This window comes from Grammomys surdaster, unplaced genomic scaffold (assembly GCF_004785775.1).
Source record: "Grammomys surdaster isolate TR1022 unplaced genomic scaffold, NIH_TR_1.0 126176, whole genome shotgun sequence".
Taxonomy (NCBI): Eukaryota; Metazoa; Chordata; class Mammalia; order Rodentia; family Muridae; genus Grammomys; species Grammomys surdaster.
In genome coordinates this window covers 424,094-433,668 of record NW_021620983.1, presented here as the reverse complement: position 1 = coordinate 433,668, position 9,575 = coordinate 424,094, and the positions used below count along the sequence as shown (strand labels likewise).

At 42.7% G+C, this 9,575-nt stretch overlaps 1 long non-coding RNA gene across 1 annotated transcript in view; it reads left to right on the top strand.

The window, feature by feature from the left end:
* The window catches only part of LOC114612641, a 21,410-nt gene extending 17,516 nt beyond the window's left edge, over positions 1-3,894 (top strand). The window contains exons 2-3 of the long non-coding RNA XR_003710058.1: positions 1,688-1,808; positions 3,551-3,894. This is a non-coding gene — a long non-coding RNA (uncharacterized LOC114612641). The remainder of the gene's footprint in view (positions 1-1,687; positions 1,809-3,550) is intronic.
* Positions 3,895-9,575: the final 5,681 nt, after the last annotated feature.

The following is a 9,575-nucleotide window of genomic DNA, read 5'->3' as shown; positions in this document are numbered from 1 at the left end:
CTTTCTTTCTTTCTTTCTTTCTTTCTTTCTTTCTTTCTTTCTTTCTTCCTTTCTTCCTTTCTTCCTTTCTTCCTTTCTTCCTTTCTTCCTTTCTCCTTCCTTCCTTCCTTCCTTCCTTCCTTTCTTTCTTTCTTTCTTCCTTTCTTTCTTTCCTTTTTTGTTTTTTTGAGACAGGGTTTCTCTGTGTAGCCCTGGCTCTCCTGGAACTCACTCTGTAGACCAGGCTGGCCTTGAACTCAGAAATACACCTGCCTCTGCCTCCCAAGTGCTAGGATTAAAGGCGTGCGCCACCACCGCCTGGCGATCCTCTTCTTTCTTTAGGCAGGTTCTCACTATGTAGTTTTGCTTGAGCTGAAACTTGCTATGTAGAACAGACTGGCCTGACTCTAGGAAAATCTGTGTGCAATGATGTAAGTGTGTAAGGTTTGTGTGAAAGTATGTTGCTAGGAATCAAACCCAGGCAACGTGTACATGCTAGGCAAACGTTCTACCACTAAGCTATATCCCCTGCTAGGAAGTTTTATATAGATTAAAATGCTTATGTCGGTTAAAATGTCTTTGATGACTTCACAAGGAGATAAAAATGTTTTATTTCTCTCTGCTAGCAAAATTTTATACAATCTAAGAAAGTGGCCAGGCAAGATGGCTCACTGGGATAATGTTTGCTTTGTAAAACTCGAGTTTGATTCCAGGTTGTACATACACAAAATAAAGGTAATTTAAAAAAAGTGCCCCTGAAGCTCAATACTATATATGTCAAATATATGACAAGAAAGAAAGGGAGGGAGGAGAGAAAGAAGGAAGGAAGAAGGATGCAAAACAACTTTTAAGGTCAGATTTCTAGATTTGATATTCCAGATTTCAAAGGGGTAAATCATCTGTTCCAGCAGATAAAAGCTTCCGGAGCTGCATTGACAGGAATAGATCTATAGGCTCTTGAAAGAATGAAGTTAGTCAATTAACCCTAAGCTACATTTGAAAAGTTATATTAGAGAGGCAACAAAAATCAGATTATATTCTGAATCTCTAATAGTCCAAAGGTTACATAGTAATTTGCATAGAACTAAAGACATTAAGTAGCAGGTTGTCTTCTTTTCCTCCTCTTCCTTCTTCCTCCTCTTTCTTTTGACTTGGACCTTACTTTGTGTTCTAGGCTGCCATTGAACCTAAAGCGATCCTTTATAGTCTTCTCTCTCTCTCTCTCTCTCTCTCTCTCTCTCTCTCTCTCTCTCTCTCCCACTCACTCACTATGTAGCTGTAGCTAGTGAGGTTTTGATATATAGACTAGGCCGGCCTCAAAATCGTTACGAGATTAGCCTGCCTTTCTTTACCTCTGGAGTGCTAGGATCAAAGGCATGCACCATCCCAACCGGCTGTTATTTATTTTAAAGGTTTTAAAATTATCTGTGTACCTATGTGTAAGTAAGGGCACATGAGACCAGAAGAGGCCCTTCGTATCAAATCCCCTGAAGTGGGAGTTACAGGTGGTTGTGAGCTGCTTAATGTGGCTCTTCCTGTTTACACATCACGTGGCAGGCAGTTATCAGCAATGGCTTCTTGGTGATAAACTGAGGTTTTTTTCTCTTTTCTTTTAAAACAAAACAAACCAAAACAAGCTGGCCTGGAACTTGCAGTGACCGTCTGCTTCTGACACCACACCCACCTAACATTTTTTTTTTTTTTTTAGAGAACATCCAGTCAAAATCTAGATGTATGGCTTTGAGGACCTTTTGTATTCTGTATACAGACTGTGTCCTTTGTGTGTGGAGCGATGCTATGGTCTGAACTCGGGATCTCAAGCATGCAAGGTAAATGTTTTGCCAATGAGCTACAGCCTTGTCCCTCTTTCATTTAAAAAATTTAAATTTTATTTTGTTTATTGTTATTGTATGTGGTGTGTGTGTGTGTGTGTGTGTGTGTGTGTGTGTGTGTGTGTGTTGGGACACACATGTAGAAAACAGAGGAACAACTTTCAGGAGTTGGGTTTCTCCTACCAGAGGTTCTGGATATAGAACTCAGGCCATTAGGTTTGTGCGACAAGCTCTTTTACCTGTTGAACCATCTCTTTGTCTTTTTTACTGTTTTTATTTTGAACTGAGTCACTCTGGGTTGTACTGACTGACCTTGAACTTACTCTGGAGCCCAGGCTGGCCTTGCACTTGTCCTTTCCCGCTTCAGAAACTGAATAGACAAAATAAAGGAAACACCAGGGTTGGTTTACATGTTGCTTTTTTTTTGGGGGGGTGGGGGGGAGTTTCGAGACAGGGTTTCTCTGTGTACCCCTGGCTGTCCTGGAACTCACTCTGTAGACCAGGCTGGCCTCGAACTCAGAAATCCACCTGTCTCTGCCTCCCAAGTGCTGGGATTAAAGGCGTGGACAGGGTTTCTCTGTATAGCCCTGCCTGTCCTGGAACTCACTCTGTCTCTGTAGACCAGGCTGGCCTCGAACTCAGAAATCCGCCTGCCTCTGCCTTCCAAGTGCTGGGGTTTAATAAAGGCATGCGCCACCACTGTCCTGCTCTCCTTTTCACAAGTACTATTTATTCACATAATTTCCAGAGCTGGGCTAGAAATCAGGACCTGGAGCTTGTTAAATATGTGTACCACCACTGAGCCACAAACCTAACCCTTCTCATTTTTTTTTTAAGATTTATTTATTTATTTTATTTATGTGAGTACATTGTAGCTGTCTTCAGAGACACCAGAAGAGGGCAGCAGATCTTATTACAGATGGTTGTGAGCCACCATGTGGTTGCTGGGATTTGAACTAAGGACCTCTGGAAGAGTAGTCAGTGTTCTTAACCTCTGAGGCATCTCTCCAACCCCCTTCTCGTGTTTTTAATTAAAATAAAGGAAAATGAAGTGTTAACTTACTTGGAGAAACAGCATTATATAAGGTCTTCAAACAACACTGTCAAAAATGTCTGCATTCAAGCCTATCACTTGCTAGGTCCCAAGGTTCATCATGCAGATTTGATAGTGGCAAAGGCTAGACGTAGAGAGTCCAGAACTGCCTAAGATATTTCATAGTTACTTTTGGAGACTATCCTACACATGCTTATTTTTTCCAATGTTAGGGACATACCCCAGGGCCTTATGCATTCTAGGCTCATGTACACTCTCATCTAACTCATTCATTCATTCATACATACATAATACATACATACATAATACATACATACATACATACATACATACATACATACATACATAAGTGTATGAGTACTTAGGTGGCAGAGTAAAACTGTCTCACTCTATATAGCCCCAGCAGGCCTGGAATTCACTGTGTAACCTAGGCTGGCCTTGAACTCAAGGTAGTCCTCCTACTTCAGTCTTCCTGATAGCTGGAATTATGCTGTACCACCATGTCCCACTAATCCTTATGCCATCAATTTTCATTAATTCCAGTCTAGATGGTTGTTTCTCTTACGTGTGTATACATTAAAATTTTTATTTTGCTATCCTATTAATCACTTTTCTATCACGGACAAAACACCGTGACCAAAACAACTTATAGAAGAGTTTATTTTTGGTTTATGGTTCCCAACAGTTAGAGTCCGTGACAACAGAGTGAAGACATGGTGGCAGGAGCAGGAAGCTGAGGGCTCACCTCTGAAACTGCAAGCAGCAAGCAGAGAGAACCAAGTGGGAATGAAGCCCACACTCAGTGACACACTTCCTCCAGCAAGGCCACACTTCCTCAATCTACACGAAGAGCACTGCCAACTAAAAACCAACTCTTCAAACATCTGAGCCTAGGGGGAGCATTCAGACTGCTACAGCTACGCTGAGGATTGGGTATAGCTAAGCAAGTGCTATACCGTTGACTTACATTCCCCAGCCCTATACATCCTTTTAAATAAAAAATAAAATGTGTCCCTCTTCCTCCTCCTCCCTCCTCCTCTCCCTCCTCCTTCTTATTTTATTTTATTTTATTTTATTTTATTTTATTTTATTTTATTTTATTTTATTTTATTTTATTTTATTTTTTGGTTTGGTTTTTCGAGACAGGGTTTCTCTGTGTAGCCCTGGCTGTCCTGGAACTCACTCTGTAGACCAGGCTAGACTCGAACTCAGAAATCCACCTGCCTCTGCTTCCCAAGTGCTGGGATTAAAGGCGTGCACCACCACTGCCTGGCTTTTTTTTTCTCCTCCTTTTCTTCTCTGTCTCTGTCTCTGTCTCTCTCTGTCTCTGTCTCTCTCTCTCTGTCTCTGTCTCTCTCTCTCTCTCTCTCTCGATTTATTTTGTGTATGAGTGCTCTATCTGCATGTCAGAAGAGGGCATCAGACTGCATTACAGATGACTATGAGCCACCATGTGATTGCTGGGAATTGAATTCAGGACCTCTGGAAGGCCAGTCAGTGCTCTTAACTGGTGAGCCATCTCTCCAGCCTTGCAAAACCATTTCTAATAATGGATGGAGAACGAAAAAGTCACACAAGATGTTGAATGAAATAGGACTTTATAAAACCAAATCAAGATAAAGCAACAAAAACCCTAAAGCAGTGATTCTCAAACTGTGAGCCACAATCCCTTTGACAGAGCTCTGCCTGCAAAAGGATTTATATTATGATTCATAGCAGTTGCAAAATTACACTAATAAGGTAGCAATGAAAATAATTTTATGAGCTGGGTGGTGGTGGCGCACACCTTTAATCCCAGCACTTGGGAGGCAGAGGCAGGCAGATTTCTGAGTTCGAGGCTAGCCTGGTCTACCAAGTGAGTTCCAGGACAGCCAAGGCTACACAGAGAAACTCTGTCTCGGAAAAAAAAAAAAAAAAGAAAAGAAAAGAAAAGAATTTTATGGTCAGGGGTCACCACAGCATGAGGAACTGTATGAAGGATCACAGCATTAGGAAGGTTGCAAACCACTATATCAACCTCCAAAACCTTTCAAGTTCCCAGATATGCCATTTTACCTCATCACATTCATTGTAATCCATTCAAAACTTCTGTCAAAAGTTTGAATAGATTGTAAGCCACCCAACATGGGTTCTGGGAACAGAACTCTAGACTTTGCAGAAGCATTATGCACTCTTACAGTTGATTCATTTCTCTAGCCTCGCCCGCCCGCCCCCCGCCCCGGCCGCCCCCCCCCCCCCGCCCCCCCCCCCGCCCCCCCCCCCCCCCCGTTTGTTTTTTGTTTGTTTGAGATGGTTTCTGTATATCTCTGGCTGTTCTGGAACTAGCTCTGTAAACCAGCTGGCCTTTAACTGAGATCTACCTGCCTCTGCTTACCCAGTGCTGAGATCAGTGGTGTGTTCCTCCACTGTCGGGCACTTTTCTTTCCTTTTTGAAAAGAGTTGTTTGCTGTGAACGGTGATGCACACATTTAATTCCAGCACCCAGGAGGCAGGTGAATCAATGTGAGTTCAAGAACAGCCTGTTCTACAAAGCCAATTCTACTACAGCCAGGGTTACTAAGACAAACCCTGCCTTGAAAAACAAAATATTTTATTTATCTTTATTTTATTTTTGGCTGCATATGTCTATACCACCTGTGTGCATTGCTTACAGAGACCAGAAGAGGGAAGCAGATGCCTTGGAATTGGAGTTACAGATGGTAGCAGCCATGTGGGTTCTGGGGATTGAACCAAAGTCCTCTGGAAGAGCAGCCTAGGCTCTTAACCATTGAGATATCTCTTCAGCCCCCTTTTCTTTCCATCTTCCTTCCTTCCTTCCTTCCTTCCTTCCTTCCTTCCTTTCTTTCTTTCTTTCTTTCTTTCTTTCTTTCTTTCTTTCTTTCTTTCTAATTTTGAGATAAAGCTTCCTACTATATATCCCTGACTAACCCGGGGCTATCTAAATAGATCAGGCTGGCTTTGAACTTGCGGATACCCAACGTCATAAACCCATATGTCATATGCCGATGTCATATTCCTAGCCTGTCTCCCTTCCCCCCCTTTACCTCTCTCTCCCTATTGGTTTGATTTCCTTGGGGAATACTGTCTTCAAGAAGAACTGACAACATGCACAGTATGGTCCCATATTTGTAGTGACAGATAGCAGCAAAAGTTTAAGACAGATCTGTGGGGCTGCTGACCCCTCAGTGGGACCAGAGTAAGTAAGATACTTTGGCTTCAGAATGCTCCTTCGTCTGACCATATGTTTGCAGGCTTTCTAGCTCTTCTTCCTTTCTATTCTGTAGGCTAATACCACCAGGCAAGTGACAACGCTTAGCCCTCTTCATGGCTCTGATATTTTCCCATTTGCTAAAGCATGTTCTTCAGAGGTATATTAAGTCCACAGAGCTGGACTGGGAGTGGTGGCATATGCCTTTAATCCTGTTACTTTAAAGTAAGAAACAAGCAGATTTCTATTTGTATGGTCCACAAAGCAAGTTCTAGGCCAACTAGGACTACATAGTGAGATCCTGGCTCAAACAAGAAAACATAGAGCTATGCACAATGCCAAATACTTGTAGTCTAATTACTTGGGAGACTGACACAAAAGATCAGCTCAAGTTTAAGAAGAGCCTGGCCTACAGTGTGGATTCAAGTCACATTGAATGGACTACAGAGGAATCCTGACCATACTGGGGACGGAGCAGGAATTCCACTTTTAGATTACTACTTTTTTTGTTTGTTTGTTTGTTTTGTTGAGACAGGGTTTCTCTGTATAGCCCAGGCTATCCTGGAACTCACTCTGTAGACCAGGCTGGCCTCAAACTCAGAAACCCGCCTACCTCTGCCTCCCAAGTGCTGGGATTAAAGGCGTGTGCCACCACTGCCCGGCCATACTTTCAAAGTATGCATATGAGTTGCAAGAAAGTTCTGTGTTACAAAGGAAAATCTTTTCAAAAGCAGAGCACAGTGGCCCAGCTGTCTGAGTCCTTAAGACATCCATGGGCCATATCCTAGTCTATAAATGAGATGAATTCCCTACTCTGCAGGGCTTTGGTGAGGAGCACATGGAACATTCAATACCCCCTACTAATAATCATTATTTAAATTACACATAAATATTGTTAGTATTCTGTCTAAACTCCACCTCCACAGTTACCTGGCAACAGCCAGGAATGCTCCCCCCCCCACCTCTCTTTGCCTCTACTACCCTCCTGGCTCCTCTCCCCATGCCCTGAATAAACTCTATTCTGTTCTGTTCTATTCTATTCTATTCTATTCTATTCTATTCTATTCTATTCTATTCTATTCTATTCTATTCTATTCTATTCTATTCTATTCTATTCTATACTATACTATACCGGTGTGTGACTAGTCCCTCGGGGAAGAGATGCCTCTGCATGGGCCCACTGAGACATCCCCTTCCCCCATACCTCTCCACACACCCACAGAATGTATTCCCTTTATCTCTTTATCTTTTTATAAACACATCAAATATATCTCTTCATAAGTCAAATGCTCTAGAATATATCCTGCTATATCAAGAAAGTCTATGCTAAGCCGGGCAGTGGTGGCACACGCCTTTAACCCCAGCACTTGGGAGGCAGAGGCAGGCGGATTTCTGAGTTCGAGGCCAGCCTGGTCTACAGAGTGAGTTCCAGGGCTATTACAGAGAAACCCTGTCTCAAAAAGAGAGAGAGAGAGGGCGGGGGGGGGAGGGGGGGGGCGAAAGGCTATGCTATATCAAGATTTGGAGAGCATCTTTTCTTGTGTGTTTTATTGTTATCCCTGCAACCTTGGCTGTCCTAGAACTTGCAGCAATTCTGCTAGGACCACAGACCTGAAGTCTTTACACAGAAACATTGTTACAAATGATACTTGGTTTAAAAGCAATGGGAGAAAAAGACTCAAAATCATGCCATCACCTAAGACTTGACTATTTGCAGTTTAAAAACAAATTCGAGAGACTTGAGAGATGGTTCAGTTGTTAAGAGCACTGTTTTTTTCTTATTGTATATAGTTTACTGATGTTAGAGATAAAGCCATTTCTTGGACTAAGAGTAGATGTCAGGGTAGCCTACCCCCACACTTATTGTATCAGTTGACTATGAAGGTATGCCTCTGTATTCTCAATTGTTAATTGCTGTGCTGGAAGTGCTGGGTACTGGCCGGGTATGTGGTATTGTCATTTCTATAGCCCACAAGACCTGCTTTTAAATGTAAATGTTTCTTTCGCTCCCTCACCTGCCCAAAAGGGTGTAAATAGAATGATCAATAATTCTCTGAGATTATCATGTTAAAAAGCAATCTGCCCTTGAGGAAGTGACTTAATCCTCAAATCTGGCCAAAAAGTAACACTAAAAAATAGATGGGGGTGGGGTGGGGATAATCCTGCTGCTGATTGGTTCAGAGTGGGTAAACTGAAACTTCTCTCACAATGCTAATAATCCTTTTTGTATCAGGAAGGAGAAGTGGTTTTTGATTAATAAAGAGCTGGAGGCAGAGCTGGGGGAGGGGCAAAGCAGGGAGAGCTGCGGTGGCAAGGGAGTTGGATTGAGTCTAGATGGCTAACAGGCTTATATTATTATACAGATGTTTTCATTAAACCCCAAGTGGAATTCCCAGAAGCCCCCATAAATGTCAACTTGATGTTTTTCTGTTTTCTTTTTTTTTTTTTTTTACATTCTTCCTTCTATAATCTTGTGATTCACATGCCATAAATTGTTTCCACTGTTTCATGGTATGTTAGGGGAACGAACCATCTGATCATTCCATTTTTGTAGTGACTTACTGGCTTGTTATAAAAAGTCTCTCCTGCTCTTAGTCTGTGTGGCTTCCTTCTACTCCAGGAGATTGTAAGTTTGGCCTGGACATAAATATACATGTTTTATCTCGCAACATCTCAATGTCAACTAGTTTTCAGCACTATAACACTGGGAATTTCTTTTTTAGGAAAAAGAATTTTAAATTAAAAAAAATTGTGTGTGTGTTAAGAAAACAATACTGTGGACTCAGTTCTGGGACCAGGTTGCCAAGCTTCCCCAACAAACCAGTTACCCACTGAGCCATCACTCTGGCCCCACACTAGGAATTCCTAACCACTTTCTGGTCTCAGTGATAGGATAAAAAGGAGAGCGAAGTGTAGCCGCCTGTGGCCACAAGTCAACCGGGTTCACCTGAAAAGAGGGCTGGGAACGAAAGAAAGACGGAGGGCGAGAAAAGATGAAGCCAAGACAAAGTTCTCTGATCAAGGCTCAATGCTTTAATGTTCACCTTCCAATTTAAAGGGGAAGACCCCACCCGAACCCTTCCTAGTTTCAGCTGGGAGAGTTGGGTGGGATAATCCGTTCTTGGTCACAGGTCAGGGCCCAAGCTCAGCAGGCAGTTCCTATAGCCTGCAGTAAGTGCAGCCAAGGTGGGTAACTCTATCTAGGTGTCTAGTGTCATGCAGCCAAGGTGGGTAGTTCCACCTAGGTCCTATTATTTGGTCTATTGTGGTAAACGAGTTCTCTCAGGCCTGCTCAAGGCTGGGGGAAGGGCATAGTGAAGGGTGGTGTATTTTTGCCTGTCCATGCCAAGGTGTACCCCTGAGAAATGACACCAAACAACAGGTCTAGTAAAGAGGTTTATTGGGGAAAAGGAGATGAGGGAGGGTTAGAGGCAGGCAGAGAGAGAGAGGGAGAGAGAGAGAGAGAGAGAGAGAGAGAGAGAGAGAGAGAGAGAGAGAGAGA